This window comes from Triturus cristatus, chromosome 6, assembly GCF_964204655.1.
Source record: "Triturus cristatus chromosome 6, aTriCri1.1, whole genome shotgun sequence".
Lineage (NCBI taxonomy): Eukaryota > Metazoa > Chordata > Amphibia > Caudata > Salamandridae > Triturus > Triturus cristatus.
In genome coordinates, this window is record NC_140589.1 from 511172539 (window position 1) to 511191776 (window position 19238).

The 19238-nt window shown below is 48.5% G+C and overlaps 1 long non-coding RNA gene across 1 annotated transcript in view; it reads left to right on the forward strand.

Moving 5' to 3' along the window:
- The window catches only part of LOC146817351 (uncharacterized), a 158578-nt gene that overhangs the window by 129151 nt on the left and 10189 nt on the right, over positions 1-19238 (forward strand). The gene's annotated exons all lie outside the window — the stretch shown is intronic.

Consider the following 19238-nt stretch of genomic DNA (forward strand, 5'->3'; position numbering starts at 1 on the left):
CTCTGTCTTTATAATCCGCAGGGTGTTTCTTATTGGGGTAACTGCTGTTCCTACCTCTGGTTCTCTTCTATACGGGGGTGGTCTTTTGTAGAGCATGTCCTCTAGGACATCATCATCAGATTCATTTGCCCCATATCTTCTGGTTTCTACATTATGTTGTTTCTCTGTACATTTTCTCCCTCCTGATTCCTCTGCTGTTCTTACAGGTTATAATCCCTCAGTCATACTGGCATCTCGCCACCTTCTCATTCTATCATGATGGGTTTCGCGATCATACTTTCGCCCAAACATGTATCTGTAACTACCCCCACCACTCTGCTTTTCTCGTTCATGCATTTCGTCTTCCCATTCATTTAATGCCTCAAATTGCGTCGGCCTAGGCCGAGGCTCTAGGTTCATCATCTGCTCTCGTAAGTTCCTCAGTATGGCCAGATTAAATGAACCATGTTCTGGGAACGCTAACACTCCGTCATCCTTGGTATATTTCACCCAGTTATCCAACCAAATACAGGTATGATACCCATACTTCGCAACCATGAAGGATGCCGGGGTTCTTATCGGGGGCAATAACTGTCCTTCCCTTGTCACTATGTCTTTATCCTTGTCGAACCAGGTTTTGACCTTACTAAACAAGGACTTTTTCTTCTTTTCCTCAGCATGGTAATACATCTTTTTATTTTCCACTAGCTGTTTACTCTTACTACAGCTGTACGATCTTTTGTCCAATTGCAGCACGACTCACACTAACGCACCAATCCTGGAGCGTCTACGTCACTGACTTAGTCCACGAATCCCAGCGCGACTCACACTAACGCACCAATCCTGGAGCGTCTACGTCACCCTGTATGTCTCCCAATCCTAGCGCGGCGTACACTAGCACACCAATCTCTGCGCTTCCACCGTTCTAACCCACTGTCCAATCACAGCGCGGACTTCCTGACGTCAGCAGCCGCTGCAGTCGCTTCTGCTCCTGTCTCCTGTCTCTCGCGTCTACCCCTCCTTTAAAAGACTACTTGGTAGACTTTGTTTCAACTTCTACGAGTCTGTTAGTTACAACATACAAACATCTCCATTGTCTGCTTCGCTAGCCACAGAACAGCAAAAGACCTTTCCCACGAGAATTCTGCCTTTCCCGAGAACTGCGCTTACCTCTGCTCTACTACAGAATCGTTACTTCCGTTGATAAAGTAGCACATCCCTCTACTTCACCCTTCTAACAAGCATCAATTAACTGTTTCCCTCCGGAACGTTCCTAAGAGTTTCGCAATTAACCAGAATGCCTTCTCATTCACGCACTTACACACCAGAAAATGTAGTACATTCACACAGAATTCTGTCTTTCCCGAGAACAGCGAACAGTCTGTCCTACTTCAGAATTATATCATACGTTAACAAAGCAGCGCTTACCTCTGCCCTGTCCTTCTAGCAAGCTCCGAGAATACCTATTACTTCTCCAGCGGTAAGCTTTAACGGAATACCTTACGGATCCCGGGGACTTAAGACCAGAGTTTCACAGATAACCTTTGCATATACACTTCTCTCACACAGAAATACGTTTCTAATGGCAACACACGGCGATGCTACCCTGTCGAACCCAGACAATGCGACGCGAACTTCAATTGTCACACGTTTTCCCTGTCTGCATACATGGCCAACAATCCCGCCTTTTCCGAGAGCAACACTCCCTCTGCTCTACTACGGAACTGTCACCGACTTCCTACATCCCAGAAGCCATTCACAATACATAGAACTCAACACGACTTCAACATATAGTGTTAGTACAAATCTCAATCGATAATCAACAAGCCTATATACACGCAATTTCGCTAGATCAAGACAATAGCTAACCATCATTCTGCTACCAAGAAACTGGTGCAGATCAGAGCCTCCGAATCACCTCTACTTCCACGGACGGAATGATTTCACAGTCACACACGCATACACACATCACACGCTGGTGGGGCCCATTACACCAACATTCACCCTAAATCACTCTATCCGTGCCCTGTAAAGGAGAAACACCTTTCACATATGCTCTATCTAATCTGCCTGTACTTTGAGGTCAATGCGACCAGCTTGTTGCTGTGGATCTAGAAAAATATTTTTCAAAGAATACACAATAAAATCAATAAACATGACCAGAAATAATCACCCGAGACAGGAATTCAAACAGATTGTTCATTTATCTAAAATTTTCACTGAAAAGCCAATTAAATGCAAATTTCATTTCTCTCATATTTACCTATTCTGTCTAAATGTCAGATCCTAAGTCAGAACGGTCCTCTGTAGAAGTATTTAGAGTCTTCTGCCGTCATGTAGAGTCACCGTCCTCTCCGTCAGCTTAGGGACCTCGCATCATCAGCTCGGGAAGAAGTGACGCTAGACCTCTCTAGTCTACTTTTATTTATACTGAATTTTACATTCTAAAAAGTAACATTTCTTTATTCAGAACGGATGAATGGCGGAAATAATGTCATTTTGGTACTTTTTGGATATTATACGGGAGGTTCTCACGCATAGATTGTCCCAAATAATGAATAGCAGAATTGAACGTTCATGACTAATTCGCAACATCTACGGATGTCTCTTCAAGGTGAATTTGTTTCAAAATGGGTTCACTCTAAGTTCGTATCAACTTTTCCTTCTTTCAGGGGCTTTTGGCAGATGTCCCAGACTTGTCATCATGCTTATGGCTTTTCAGTTCATCGGAGGTGCAAGGTCACAGGCAAAGCGAAGCCTTTCTGTAAATTTCCAGCAACTCCAATGCAGGCTGCGGGTGGTGGCCATTTTGTGGCAGGCCACAATGGACAACTTTAAGCAAAATAGACATAAAACAGAATTACTGCACAGAAATGATTATACAGTGTTATTCCCCAGCTAATACCCTTATGTGTGTGTATTTATCTAGCCATTTGCGACATCAGAATCCATTAATGCATATTAATTATAAGCGCAAAACACCATAACATTACATAAGCAACATCGTTTTCTGTCAGTTTGCTCACCAACTTAGTTCACTTGTTATTTAGCCATGCAATAGCATTCCCACGTGTATTTCTCTTGTTAATAAGGTTGATTAGACCACATTTGACAAACTTTTAATACTTAATGATTAATTAGTAGTACTTTTAGTTATATCATGCGAAAATGAAACAGGTATTCGGTTTTAAAGTAAAAACCCTGCTCCATCAATGACACCACACAGGTATATATATAAAATATATCTGTATTTATTTCTAGACACACTCTACTAATCTCTTTATGAGATTAGAAGTCAGGAACATATGCACAAATCAATGTTTCACAACAAATTAAGCACTTATATGGCTGGGGCACTAGGGGCGTACCAGACCATATACTAAAAAAGAGGTATAAGAAGAACGACTTGAGAAGGGAGAAGGCCTATGGTCTTCAGAAGTGTTGGGGCCTCACTAATCCACCCAAGGCAGGTAAGTAAAGGACCCCAGGTGAGACGCATGCAGTGTGAAAACACAGCCGCGGATCCCAATAGACTTCAATGGAGCAAGTCGCGGTTGGAGTTTTAAAGTTTTAGGGTACTTCGGGAGAGTCTACAAGCAAGTCACTTACAGGGTAAGTAGTTCGAGGGCCAACACACACAGGAGCACCGGAGTGCAGGAGTTACCTCACCCAGGGAAGCCGGGTGCATAGGTGTCTTTTGCTGTCGGGTCGCAGCGTCGTTTTCAATGGGAGCCAAAGAAGACTTGCTGAAGACAGGAGAAGTGTCCGGTGGAATCCAAGGCTGGATCCTGAAGAAAGAAGACCTGAAAGCAGTGGAGACAGTGTTCAAAGTCACTTTCCAGTGACCCGGGGCCAAGAAGCTGGATGCCCACAGATGTTGGGTGATTTCAGGTGATCATGGGTGTCTTGACTCTCCACGAGGTCCACGAGGCATCCATGACAACCAGGAGCTGCATTCGGAGTGTCCCACGATGTCTGCAGCTTACAGAGGTGTCGGCAACTGGATTGGAGCCAACAAGCCTTGGCAACAGCAAGGCTCATGGAATGTGAAGAAAGTCAGCGGTGCAGATCAGCAAAGTCTGAGGGACTCACCCAGCAAGGGTAAGTCAGGGCAGGCCGGGAGCAACAAGGGGAGCCCTTTGGTTTGATGAAAAAGTCTTCAGGGGACCCTCAAGCCAACCGGAGGCACACGTGGTCCGACGAACAAGTTTGTAGAACGTTGTGAAGTGGTTGCACTTGACAATAGTGCACGGTACCCGGGTATTACTGTTCCTCGTCACTCGTGGGGTCCACTCGCCTCAGGTTTGCTGGGGACTCACAATGGCCATCGAGAAGTCAGGAAATCTACTTTCGGGACTGCAGGGACTTCGGACTCCAGCGGGAGTGGGAAAGTTTGCGACTGCTGATTCAAAGTTTTGGTGCCTGCCAAGCAGGGTAGTCACTCCTTGACTCCAAGGGAAATTCTTCAGTCTTCCAAAGTTAGTGGAACGTCAAAGGTCCAGGATTCTTCTTGTAGAGCGTCGTCTAGGGATATCTATTTTGCAATGGCAAGGTTTCCCTATCTTATACTAAAGGAAATGGAAGGACTAGCTCTATGACCACTCCTATGGGAGGGTCAGGAGAGTGGGTGGTTACACCCACTTCCCTTTGTCCCGATGTGTGCCAGAGCAGGGGCTAGTAGCCCCTGAACCGGTTTGAGCTGGCATATGCACAGAGGAGCCTACTGCTCCCCCAGTGCAGGACTTCAAAGCACTCTAGGAGTGCACCCACCCAGCCCCAATACAATAAATCCTGTCTGGAAGGTGGTTACACCTCCCTGTGACAGGATGCCTATTGTTGAGCCTCCTCCACTGCGAGTTTCGGTCAGCAGCAGGAGGGCAGCCCAGTGTCTGTGCTGGTGGCATCCATTTTGTGATGCCAGGGCTCTTTCAGGATTCTACTGTGTTTCCACAGTAGGTACATGTCTATCCCTCTAGAAGGGTGGGATCATACTCCCACACCAGTTACTGGTGTGGGGGTAGTATTCCAAGGTGTTTGACACCAAACACGACATGTTTTGATGCAGCCATCCCAAAGTTAGCATTTACCGCTAGGTTATAATGCACTTAAGAGTATATGGTTTAACCGCATCCACAAACAGCTACAGAGAATAGACTCTGAGAGCTGCAGAGGGGCCCTGCTCAGGCAGAGGCACCCCCTCACATGGAAACCAAGCACCCTGCCCTCAGGATTGATAGGGCCTGCCTTAGGGGTGACTGATAGGTTTATATGTGTGTGTAAGGTGAGATATAGGGAACCTATACCTCAGTGAGGAGTGCTAACACTACCTCACCCAGGCTGCAGTAGCAGGCCTGTGGTGTCAGATTTAGTCTGCTTCCCAGGGGTGGCATGATACATGCTTCAGCCCCTGGTAGGCCTGTGAAGTACCTATGCCCTTGGTACCTAAGGTACCATATACTAGGGGCTCATAAGGTACCACAGTATCCGGTCAGTAGTGCATCTAATATGCACTCCAAGTAGTTTAGAGAGAACAGAGAGGCTGGGGCCCTGATTAGCAGGGACCCAGCCAGACTATAGCCAGAAACCAGTGTAAACATCAGAAAAAAAGTGGGGGCAACATAAGTGCAGATCCTACTCTCCTACACAACCCCCCCCCCCCCCAAATGCAGGGACACTAAACTAACCTTGAACAGCTGAGTCTTCGTGTTCTAAGTGGAAATACCTTGAGAGTCCATCTGCATTGGCATGTTGGGTCCCAGGTCTATGTTCCACTGTATAGTCCATCCCCTGTAGGGAAATGGACCACCTTAAAAGTTTTGGGTTTTCACCTTTCATCTGTTTAAGCCATAGGAGGGGCTTGTGGTCAGTCTGAACTATGAAGTGAGTGCCAAACAAGTAAGGCCTCAGCTTCTTCAGGGCCCACACCACAGCAAAGGCCTCCCTCTCTATAGCTGACCAACGTTTCTCTCTAGGGGTCAGCCTTCTGCTTATAAAAGCTACTGGCTGGTCTTGACCTTCATCATTCAGTTGAGACAGTACAGCTCCCATTCCAAGCTCAGAAGCATCTGTTTGGACAATGAACTTTTTGGTGTAGTCTGGACTCTGTAAGATGGGGGCAGTGCATATGGCCTGCTTTAGGTCTTCAAATGCCTTTTGACAGCTAGCTGTCCACTGAACCTTTTTTTGCATTTTCTTTGAGGTAAGGTCATTTAAGGGGGTCACTATCAATCCATATCCCTTAACAAACCTCCTATAGTACCCAGTCAGGCCTAAAAAGGCTCTCACCTGTGTCTGGGTGGTTGGAGCAACCCATTCCATGATGGTTTGGATTTTGCTCTGTAAAGGTTGAACCTGACCTCCACCTACAAGGCGGCCCAGGTACACAACCTGACTCTGCCCTATCTGGCACTTAGTGGCCTTGATAGTGAGGCCTGCTTTTTGCAGGGCATCCAAAATATTTCTGAGGTGGACCAGGTGATCCTGCCAGGTGGAACTAAAGAAAGCAATATCATCTAGATAAGCTGAGGTGAAAAGTGGCAGGTGCATTTTTCAAACCAAAGGGCATCACCACAAAGTGTTAGTGCCCACCAGGGGTTGAGAATGCAGTTTTGGCCTTGGCATCCTCAGCTAACCTGATCTACCAGTAGCGAGCTGTTAGGTCAAATGTACTAAGAAACTTGGCTGAGGCCAAAGTATCAATTAGCTCATCTGCCCTTGGTTTGGGATAGGCATCAGTCCTGGTGACGGCATTGAGGCCTCTGTAGTCTACACAAAACCTCATTTCTTTCTTACCACCTTGGGTATGAGGTTTGGGTACTAGGACTACTGGACTAGCCCAAGGGCTATCTGAAGGCTCAATTACACCTAACTCCAACATTTTCTGGACTTCAGTCCTGATAAAGTCCCTGACATGGTCAAGTTGCCTGTAGATTTTAATCTTGACAGGCAGATCGTCTCCAGTGTCCACCTCATGGGTGCACCAGGAAGTCTGACTAGGGGTCAGGCTAAACATATGTCTAAACTGTTGCAAAACTTGTCTGCATTCAGTTTACTGATGATCAGTGAGGCTGCTTGCCAAAGCAACACCTTCTATTGACCCATCATCAGGGTTCTGTGAGAGCAGGTCAGGTAGGGAGTCACTCTCCTCCTCCTGTTCCTCATCAGTTGCCATGAGCAAGCCCATGTCAGCCCTGTCAACATATGGTTTCAATCTATTGACATGGAGCACCCTAAGGGGGCTCCTGGGAGTTCCAAGATCCACCAGATAGGTGACATCTCCCTTTTTCTCATCAATTGTATGGGGGCCACTCCACTTGTCTTGGGGAGCTGCTGGGGCCACAGGCTCCAGCACCCACACTTTCTGTCCTGGCTGGTATACAGTCAGCACAGCCTTTTGGTCATGCCAGTTTTTTGTAGTTCTTGGCTGGCCTCCAATTTTTAGTTGCCTTCTTCATGTATTCAGCGCATATTGGAGCGGACACCAAGTACATAGTCCATCACATCCTGTTTGGGAGGTTTGAGAGGTAACTCCCAGCCTTCCTTCACCAAACATAATGGACCTCTTACAGGATGCCCAAACAGAAGTTCAAAAGGGCTGTAGCCAACCCCCTTCTGTGGAACCTCCCTGTATGCAAACAGAAGGCAGGGAAGTAAAAGGTCCCATTTTCGCCTAAGCTTTTCTGGGAGGCCTTTAATCATTCCCTTTAGGGTTTTGTTGAAACTTTCAACTAACCCATTGCATTGTGGGTGATAAGGAGTAGTGAATTTATAATTTACACCACACTCCTTCCACATTGCTTTTAGATACCCTGACATGAAGTTTGTACCTCTGTCAGATAGAACCTCCTTAGGGAAACCCACTCTGGAGAAAACTCCAATGAGAGCTCCGTGGTGGTCCTTAGGGAAATTGCTTCTGGGTACCTGGTGGCATGATCCACTACCACCAGGAAAAACCTGTGCCCAGATGCTGTTGGAGGGTCAAGGGGACCAACAATGTCAATCCCTACCCTTTCAAAGGGTACCCCCACCACAGGTAGTGGTATCAGGGGCCCTTTGATGTGCCATCTGACTTGCCACTGACTTGGCAAGTGACACAGGAGCGACAAAACTCCTTGGTGTCCTCTGACATATGTGGCTAATGAAAATGTTTTATTTATTTTTATTATATTTTTTTATTTATCTATTTGTAGAGCGCGCGAATGCCCAAGGGCGTCTTGGCGCTGTGAGATACCGCTGGCTCTTGAAGATGTTGATTAGGGCTATGTGGAGAAAAGCCACGTTTTAACTTCCTTTCTGAAGGATTTCAAAGATGGGCTGTTTTTTATGTCTAGCGGTAGTTGGTTCCAAATTCTTGCCGTGTGCACCAGGAAACTTCTTCCGCCCCAGTTAGCTCTCTTAAATCTTGGGACCCTGATTATTTTCTTTTGGCTGGATCTAAGAAGTCTATTTGGCTCATACATTTTTAAATGGGATTTTAGAAATTGTGATCCAGTTCCATTAATTCCTTTTTATGCTAGGCATAGTGATTTGAATTGTATCCTTTTTACAATTGGCAGCCAGGGGCTGTGGTGGTCCTTAGGGAAATTGCTTCTGGGTACCTGGTGGCATGATCCACTACCACTAGGAAAAACCTGTGCCCAGATGCTGTTGGAGGGTCAAGGGGGCCAACAATGTCGATCCCTACCCTTTCAAAGGGTACCCCCACCACAGGTAGTGGTATCAGGGGCCCTTTGATGTGCCATCTGACTTGCCACTGACTTGGCAAGTGACACAGGAGCGACAAAACTCCTTGGTGTCCTCTGACATATGTGGCTAATGAAAATGTTGGACAAGCCTAGCCCAGGTCTTGTTTTGGCCCAAGTGTCCTGCTAAAGGGATGTCATGTGCTAGGGTCAAGAGGAACCCCCTAAACCTCTGAGGTATTATCATCCTCCTGGTGGCTCCAGGGGTAGGATCTATAGCCTCAGAATATAGGAGTCCCTCATCCCAATAAACTTTATGGGACCCACCCCTCAGACAGCAGCCTCAGCAGCAGCCTGCTGTCTGAGGGGTTCAAGAGAGGGGCAGCACTGTTGCTCTTTGCTCAGATCTTCCCTGGAAGGTCCCCCTGCCCCCAAGAACTCAACCTGGTCAGGCTCAAGTCCCTCTGGGGCAGTTCCTTCTTCAGGATCTGCTTCTCCTCCCTCAGGAGGGGAATCTGTGATCTGAGACATAGGGGAAGGCACTGCCTAAACCCTACTGCTCCTCCTCTTGGGTAGCATCTGGTCCATAGTTTCAGGATCCAGAGCTGGTTCAGCTTTATGCATTTTGGCCTGTGACCTGGTCACAGCAAATACCTCTGCAGGTATGCCCAACATCTCAGCATGAGTCCATAACTCTACTTCAGACCAGGCTAAAGTCTCTAGATCATTGCCCAATAGACATTTGACAGGGAGGTCTGCACTAACTACTACCTTCTTGAGGCCAGTTACCCCTCCCCAGGAGAAATTCACAACTGCCAGACTATGGTTGGTCCTGACATTGCTTGCATTGGTAACCCGGTACATTTCACCCAGGATGATCGGCCCAGGGTTCGCAAGATCCTCTGCCACCATGGTGACACTTTTACAACAAACAAATGATGGACGGAATGCTGACAATGCATACATTCTCCCCCAGTCAAGAGATCTGGGTTAAATCCATCATTGTTTTGCCCACTACACCACCCAGGTTTAGACATGGCCATATGCAAATCAGTCTTGACCCTGTGCCTCATGGGAACAGTCCAGCCCGAACTGCTAAGCCATGTCTTCCCTGGACCGGAATCAAGCATCCTCGGACCGGTTTCTGGCTATCAGCCGTCATCAGCCAGGATAGCTTGACTCCAGTGGCGTAGTGAGCACGGGTCCCACGTCTGGGAATACCCATCCCACTTAGGGCGAAAAGCGTTACAACAAACAAATGATGGACGGAATGCTGACAATGCATACATTCTCCCCCAGTCAAGAGATCTGGGTTAAATCCATTGTTCTTTTGCCCACTACACCACCCCAGTTTAGACATGGCCATATGCAAATCAGTCTTGACCCTGTGCCTCATGGGAACAGTCCAGCCCAAACTGCTAAGCCATGTCTTCCCTGGACCGGAATCAAGCATCCTAGGACCGGTTTCTGGCTATCAGCCGTCATCAGCCAGGATAGCTTGACTCCAGTGGCGTAGTGAGCACGGGTCCCACGTCTGGGAATACCCATCCCACTTAGGGCGAAAAGCGTTACAACAAACAAATGATGGACGGAATGCTGACAATGCATACATTCTCCCCCAGTCAAGAGATCTGGGTTAAATCCATCGTTCTTTTGCCCACTACACCACCCCAGTTTAGACATGGCCATATGCAAATCAGTCTTGACCCTGTGCCTCATGGGAACAGTCCAGCCCGAACTGCTAAGCCATGTCTTCCCTGGACCGGAATCAAGCATCCTAGGACCGGTTTCTGGCTATCAGCCGTCATCAGCCAGGATAGCTTGACTCCAGTGGCGTAGTGAGCACGGGTCCCACGTCTGGGAATACCCATCCCACTTAGGGCGAAAAGCGTTACAACAAACAAATGATGGACGGAATGCTGACAATGCATACATTCTCCCCCAGTCAAGAGATCTGGGTTAAATCCATCGTTCTTTTGCCCACTACACCACCCCAGTTTAGACATGGCCATATGCAAATCAGTCTTGACCCTGTGCCTCATGGGAACAGTCCAGCCCGAACTGCCAAGCCATGTCTTCACTGGACCGGAATCAAGCATCCTAGGACCGGTTTCTGGCTATCAGCCGTCATCAGCCAGGATAGCTTGACTCCAGTGGCGTAGTGAGCACGGGTCCCACGTCTGGGAATACCCATCCCACTTAGGGCGAAAAGCGTTACAACAAACAAATGATGGACGGAATGCTGGCAATGCAGACATTCTCCCCCAGTCAAGAGATCTGGGTTAAATCCATCGTTCTTTTGCTCACTACGCCACCCCAGTTCAGACATGGCCATATGCAAATCAGTCTTGACCCTGTGCCTCATGGGAACAGTCCAGCCCGAACTGCCAAGCCATGTCTTCCCTGGACCGGAATCAAGCATCCTAGGACCGGTTTCTGGCTATCAGCCGTCATCAGCCAGGATAGCTTGACACCAGTGGCGTAGTGAGCACGGGTCCCACGTCTGGGAATACCCATCCCACTTAGGGCGAAAAGCGTTACAACAAACAAATGATGGACGGAATGCTGGCAATGCAGACATTCTCCCCCAGTCAAGAGATCTGGGTTAAATCCATTGTTCTTTTGCCCACTACACCACCCCAGTTTAGACATGGCCATATGCAAATCAGTCTTGACCCTGTGCCTCATGGGAACAGTCCAGCCCAAACTGCTAAGCCATGTCTTCCCTGGACCGGAATCAAGCATCCTAGGACCGGTTTCTGGCTATCAGCCGTCATCAGCCAGGATAGCTTGACTCCAGTGGCGTAGTGAGCACGGGTCCCACGTCTGGGAATACCCATCCCACTTAGGGCGAAAAGCGTTACAACAAACAAATGATGGACGGAATGCTGACAATGCATACATTCTCCCCCAGTCAAGAGATCTGGGTTAAATCCATCGTTCTTTTGCCCACTACACCACCCCAGTTTAGACATGGCCATATGCAAATCAGTCTTGACCCTGTGCCTCATGGGAACAGTCCAGCCCGAACTGCTAAGCCATGTCTTCCCTGGACCGGAATCAAGCATCCTAGGACCGGTTTCTGGCTATCAGCCGTCATCAGCCAGGATAGCTTGACTCCAGTGGCGTAGTGAGCACGGGTCCCACGTCTGGGAATACCCATCCCACTTAGGGCGAAAAGCGTTACAACAAACAAATGATGGACGGAATGCTGACAATGCATACATTCTCCCCCAGTCAAGAGATCTGGGTTAAATCCATCGTTCTTTTGCCCACTACACCACCCCAGTTTAGACATGGCCATATGCAAATCAGTCTTGACCCTGTGCCTCATGGGAACAGTCCAGCCCGAACTGCTAAGCCATGTCTTCCCTGGACCGGAATCAAGCATCCTAGGACCGGTTTCTGGTTATCAGCCGTCATCAGCCAGGATAGCTTGACTCCAGTGGCGTAGTGAGCACGGGTCCCACGTCTGGGAATACCCATCCCACTTAGGGCGAAAAGCGTTTGAACAAACAAATGATGGACGGAATGCTGACAATGCATACATTCTCCCCCAGTCAAGAGATCTGGATTAAATCCATCGTTCTTTTGCCCACTACACCACCACAGTTTAGACATGGCCATATGCAAATCAGTCTTGACCCTGTGCCTCATGGGAACAGTCCAGCCCGAACTGCTAAGCCATGTCTTCCCTGGACCGGAATCAAGCATCCTAGGACCGGTTTCTGGCTATCAGCCGTCATCAGCCAGGATAGCTTGACTCCAGTGGCGTAGTGAGCACGGGTCCCACGTCTGGGAATACCCATCCCACTTAGGGCGAAAAGCGTTACAACAAACAAATAATGGACGGAATGCTGACAATGCATACATTCTCCCCCAGTCAAGAGATCTGGGTTAAATCCATCGTTCTTTTGCCCACTACACCACCCCAGTTTAGACATGGCCATATGCAAATCAGTCTTGACCCTGTGCCTCATGGGAACAGTCCAGCCCGAACTGCTAAGCCATGTCTTCCCTGGACCGGAATCAAGCATCCTAGGACCGGTTTCTGGCTATCAGCCGTCATCAGCCAGGATAGCTTGACTCCAGTGGCGTAGTGAGCACGGATCCCACGTCTGGGAATACCCATCCCACTTAGGGCGAAAAGCGTTACAACAAACAAATGATGGACGGAATGCTGACAATGCATACATTCTCCCCCAGTCAAGAGATCTGGGTTAAATCCATCGTTCTTTTGCCCACTACACCACCCCAGTTTAGACATGGCCATATGCAAATCAGTCTTGACCCTGTGCCTCATGGGAACAGTCCAGCCCGAACTGCTATGCCATGTCTTCCCTGGACCGGAATCAAGCATCCTAGGACCGGTTTCTGGCTATCAGCCGTCATCAGCCAGGATAGCTTGACTCCAGTGGCGTAGTGAGCACGGGTCCCACGTCTGGGAATACCCATCCCACTTAGGGCGAAAAGCGTTACAACAAACAAATGATGGACGGAATGCTGACAATGCATACATTCTCCCCCAGTCAAGAGTTCTGGGTTAAATCCATCGTTCTTTTGCCCACTACACCACCCCAGTTTAGACATGGAGTCAAGCTATCCTGGCTGATGACGGCTGATAGCCAGAAACCGGTCCTAGGATGCTTGATTCCGGTCCAGGGAAGACATGGCTTGGCAGTTCGGGCTGGACTGTTCCCATTCGGCACAGGGTCAAGACTGATTTGCATATGGCCATGTCTGAACTGGGGTGGCGTAGTGGGCAAAAGAACGATGGATTTAACCCAGATCTGTTGACTGGGGGAGAATGTCTGCATTGCCAGCATTCCGTCCATCATTTGTTTGTTGTAACGCTTTTCGCCCTAAGTGGGATGGGTATTCCCAGACGTGGGACCCGTGCTCACTACGCCACTGGTGTCAAGCTATCCTGGCTGATGACGGCTGATAGCCAGAAACCGGTCCTAGGATGCTTGATTCCGGTCCAGGGAAGACATGGCTTGGCAGTTCGGGCTGGACTGTTCCCATGAGGCACAGGGTCAAGACTGATTTGCATATGGCCATGTCTGAACTGGGGTGGCGTAGTGAGCAAAAGAACGATGGATTTAACCCAGATCTCTTGACTGGGGGAGAATGTCTGCATTGCCAGCATTCCGTCCATCATTTGTTTGTTGTAACGCTTTTCGCCCTAAGTGGGATGGGTATTCCCAGACGTGGGACCCGTGCTCACTACGCCACTGGAGTCAAGCTATCCTGGCTGATGACGGCTGATAGCCAGAAACCGGTCCTAGGATGCTTGATTCCGGTCCAGTGAAGACATGGCTTGGCAGTTCGGGCTGGACTGTTCCCATGAGGCACAGGGTCAAGACTGATTTGCATATGGCCATGTCTGAACTGGGGTGGCGTAGTGGGCAAAAGAACGATGGATTTAACCCAGATCTCTTGACTGGGGGAGAATGTCTGCATTGCCAGCATTCCGTCCATCATTTGTTTGTTGTAACACCATGGTGACACTAGCACCTGTGTCCCTGAATGCCAAAGCCTGTTTGCCATTTATTACAGGCTGCTGTTTGTATTTGCCCAGATTACTGGGGCTCACTAGGAAGGACATATCATTGTCTCCATCACAAATCAGCAATGCCTGAGTGGGTACTCTGACTAGGCCAGAGTCCACTTCAGAACCCAGGGTCAACCCTACTACACCCTTATTCTGATTACCACCTCCACCAGTAGCTGTACTAGGGGGAACAGTTGCATTAAGGGCAGGAGTGGTGGTGGTTTGGTCTTTGGACTTGTTACAGTCAGAAGTCCAGTGCCCTTTCTGTTTACAGAATTTGCACCAGGGCTTCTTTTGGCCTTTCCCTGTGTTGGACTGTGAATCCCCACCAGATGCAGATTTTTGGGGCCCTTGTGAAGACTTCTGGTCTTTTGACTTATCCCCACCTTTCTCAGAGCCTTTAGAATCAAGCTTCTTAGTGCCACCCCCTTGGTTCTGGGTTTTCTGCCTCACCCTGGTTCTGACCCATTTATCTGCCTTCTTTCCCAATTCTTGGGGAGAGGTCAGATCAGAGTCCACCAAGTATTGATGCAACAACTGTTTTTGGCAATTATTAAGGATCTGTTCTCTCATCATAAGATTATACAATCCCTTAAAATCAGTAAATCTACTACCAACCAGCCAACCCTCCAGAGCCTTGGTTGCACAATCTACAAAGTCAGTCCTGAGTCTGTGCTTTCTGGGTGTCTCTGAACTTCAACCTGTACTGTTCAGTGGTTAAGCCAAACCCATCTATTAATGCACTCTTCAGGACTTCATAATCATCAGCATCCTCTTCTCTAACAGTGAGGAGCTTGTCTCTACCTTTATCAGAAAAGGAGAGCCACAAGATTGCTGGCCACTGTTTCTGGGGGACCTGTTGTACTCTACATGCCCTCTCCATAGCTGTTATCCATTTGTGGACATCATTCCCACTCTGGTAGGGAGGGACAACCTTGGACAGGTTCCTATGGTCTGGAATGTAATCTCTGACTCTAGGGGCACTGTTGCTGCCACCAGGGGGTTCTAATCCCTCTTTTCTAGAAGCTCTCTGGAGCTCAAAGGCTTCTCTATCTAATGCCAACTGCTTGGCCTTGAGGGCAACTCTTGCTTCCTCATACTGTAGAAGTTTGTACATTCTTTCAGAGGAGGTTTCTCTTCTAGGAAGATATAAGCTCCTCTGGTGGACAGATTCTCTGCCAGAGTGATATGAGTGGTCAGATTCCCTAGAAAGGGACCTAGGCCTCTCCTCCACTCTGTCAGTTCTCTTAGGGAGAATTCTTCTGTCCTTTTCAGATCCCTGTGGATCTGCCCCTTCAACCACAGAGTCCAGGTCATCTTAATTTTCATCATCTGACCCAGAGACTATAGCTGACCCACTCCCTGATTCAGACCCCTTAGCTCCTAGAGCTAACTTAAGATCATCTGCTGTCAGCAGATCTATCAGTTGTAGTGTGGAGGGTGTCTGTCCTATCCTCAGGTGCCTTGCAGCACACATGGCTTTCAAGTCAAAGAAAGTCATGTCCTTATACTGAGGCTGGGTGGACCCACTGGCTCCAACCCTTAAGGACATTCTAGTGTTGTGCAGTATTGTACTACCTACACTAGTTTGTGGCCTACTGGTCCTAGCTTGAGCTGTAGCAAGGGTGTGCTATCCCTTCACTCACAGCTCTAAGTTCAGTAGAACTTGTTGATACTAAGCTTGACTTTATATGTACCTTGAGTACGTTTAGTGGTTTTCAGTTAGTAATTCCAATAGAGATTTTCTGGTAAAACAGTGGCAAACTATAATCCCACACGCTGCCCACCAATGTGAGAAGTTGACCTGGCATATGGTGGTCACTAGTTAAAGTGGCCACCTTGCACCAGTCCAATTCGACTCTTATGGTAGATAGGTTTAAGACAAACTTTTAAAGAAAGCTATCCTAGTGGTAGCTGTGGAGAGCAGCCTTTAGGCTAAGTCTCTGAGGAATGTAAAGGAGCTTCTTTTACATTATAATCTCTTGAATTGCCAAATGAAAGGACACCACACAGGTATATATATAAAATATATATGTATTTAATTCTAGACACACTCTACTAATCTCTTTATGAGATTAGAAGTCAGGAACATATGCACAAATCAATGTTTCACAACAAATTAAGCACAAATATGGCTGGGGCTCTAGGGGCGTACCAGACCATATACTAAAAAAGAGGTATAAGAAGAACGACTTGAAAAGGGAGAAGGCCTATGGTCTTCAGAAGCGCTGGGGCCTCACTAATCCACCCAAGGCAGGTAAGTAAAGGACCCACGGGAGACGCATGCAGTGTGAGAACACAGCCGCGGATCCCAATAGACTTCAATGGAGCAAGTCGCGGTTGGAATTTTAAGTTACTTCGGGAGAGTCTACAAGCAAGTCACTTACAAGGTAAGTAGTTTGAGGACCAACACACACAGGAGCACCGGAGTGCACGAGTTACCTCACCCAGGGAAGCCAGGTGCATAGGTGTCTTTTGCTGTCGGGTCGCGGCGTTGTTTTCAATGGGAGCCAAAGAAGACTTGCTGAAGACAGGAGAAGTGTCCGGTGGAATCCAAGGCTGGATTCTGAAGAAAGAGGACCTGAAAGCAGTGGAGACAGTGTTCAAAGTCACTTGCAGGGACCCGGATCCAGGAAGCTGGATGCCCACAGATGTCGGGTGATTTCAGGTGACCACGGGCGTCTTGACTCTTCAGCCACGTGGTCCAGGAGGTGTTGACGATGACCAGAAGCTGGATTTGGAATGTCTCACAAAGTCTGCAGCTTACTGAGGTGTTGACAACTGGATTGGAGCCAACAAGCCTTGGCAACAGCAAGTCTCGTGGAATGTGAAGAAAGTCAGCGGTGCAGACCAGCAAGGTCTGAGGGACTCACCCAGCAAGAGTAAGTCAGGGCAGGCCTGGAGCAACCCGGGGATTCCTTTGGTTTGATGAAAACGTCTTCAGGGGACCCACAAGCCAACCGGCAAGGGATTGCAAAGACGCCTTGGGAGGATTCACTTCACAGGAGCCCACGGTCACTCGGGACAAGGTAGGCCTCTGATTTTCAGTGGAAATCCTGCTGGAGGCTTGGACCACACATGGTCCAATGCACATGCTTGTAGAATGTCGTGAAGGGGTTGCACTTGACAATAGTGCACGGTACCCGGGTATTGCTGTTCCTCATCACTCGTGCGGTCCACTCACCTCAGGTTTGCTGGGGACTCACAATGGCTGTCAAGAAGTCAGGAAATCTACTTCTGGGGTTGCAGGGACTTCGGACTCCGGCGGGAGTGGGAAAGTTTGCGACTGTTGATTCAAAGTTTTGGTGCCTGCCAAACAGGGGAGTCACTCCTTGACTCCAAGGGAGATTCTTCAGTCTTCCAAAGGTAGTGGAATGTCGAAGGTCCAGGATTCTTCTTGTAGAGCATCGTCCAGGGATATCTAGTTTGCAATGGCAAGGTTTCCCTATCTTATACTAAAGGAAAGGGAGGGACTAGCTCTATGACCACTCCTATGGGAGGGTCAGGGGAGTGGGTGGTCACACCCACTTCCCTTTGTCCAGTTTCGTGCCAGAGCAGGGGCTGGTAGCCCCTGAACCGGTCTGAGCTGGCATATGCACAGAGGAGCCTACTGCTCCCCCAGTGTAGGACTTCAAAGCACTCTAGGAGTGCACCCACCCAGCCCCAATACACTAAATCCTGTCTGAGAGGTGGTTACACCTTCCTGTGCCAGGATGCCTATTGTTGGGCCTCCTCCACTGCGAGTTTCGATCAGCAGCAGGAGGGCAGCCCAGTGTCTGTGCTGGTGGCATCCATTTTGTGATGCCAGGGCTCTTTCAGGATTCTACCGTGTTTCCACAGTAGGTACATGTCTATCCCTCTAGAAGGGTGGGATCATACTCCCACACCAGTTACTGGTGTGGGGGTATGATTCCAAGGCGTTTGACACCAAACACGACATATTTTGATGTAGCCATCCCAAAGTTAGCATTTACCGCTAGGTTATAATGCACGTAAGAGTATATGGTTTTACCGCATCCACAAACAGCTACAGAGAATAGACTCTGAGAGCTGCAGAGGGGCCCTGCTCAGGCAGAGGCATCCCCTCACATGGAAACCAAGCACCCTGCCCTCAGGATTGATAGGGCCTGCCTTAGGGGTGAGTGATAGTTTTATATGTGTGTGTAAGGTGAGATATAGGGAACTTATACCTCAGTGAGGAGTGCTAACACTACTTCACCCAGGCTGCAGTAGCAGGCCTGTGGTGTCAGATTTAGTCTGCTTCCCAGGGGTGGCATAATACATGCTTTAGCCCCTGGTAGGCCTGCAAAGTACCTATGCCCTTGGTACCTAAGGTACCATATACTAGGGGCTCATAAGGTACCACAGTATCCAATCACTAGTGCAGCTAATATGCACTCCAAGTTGTTTAGAGAGAACAAAGAGGCTGGGGCCCTGATTAGCAGGGACACAGCCAGACTATAGCCAGAAACCAGTGTAAACATCAGAAGAAAAGTGGGGGCAACATAAGTGCAGATCCTACTCTCCTACAGTAGCCATTACCAGAGTGTCTCAGGATAGGCTCTCTGGTGACCCTAGACCCTCTGGGTATGTGGGGGAGGGAAGGAGTCAGAACACTCATAGGGGCCAGGATATTGTAGGATGGAAGGGCCTGCCTACTCAATTGGCGTCAGGCCATGGCCCCGTTCTGAAGGGGTAGTTGGCCCAGTTGCTCAGAGCTCATAATCAGTCAGGCCGCATATCATTAGGAGTAAAAGGCCTCAACTACCACGGTGAGATCCAGTAGCTCCTGTTAGCCCTGTGTCCTCTGAAAGTGGTTCTGACAGCACCCACTTCTGAAAGTAGCTATTGCTCTAACACTGAAAGTAGCTATTGCTCTAACACTTTGGGTGTTATGACAAGACACTCACCTGAACTCCAGTTTGTTCCTTCTCTGACAAGGACTGTTCCTTAGTCCCTCTAGGAACCGAGAGAACGGCAATGATTGTAGAAACGATCGCCAGTCTGCAAGCCCCCAAGGGGAA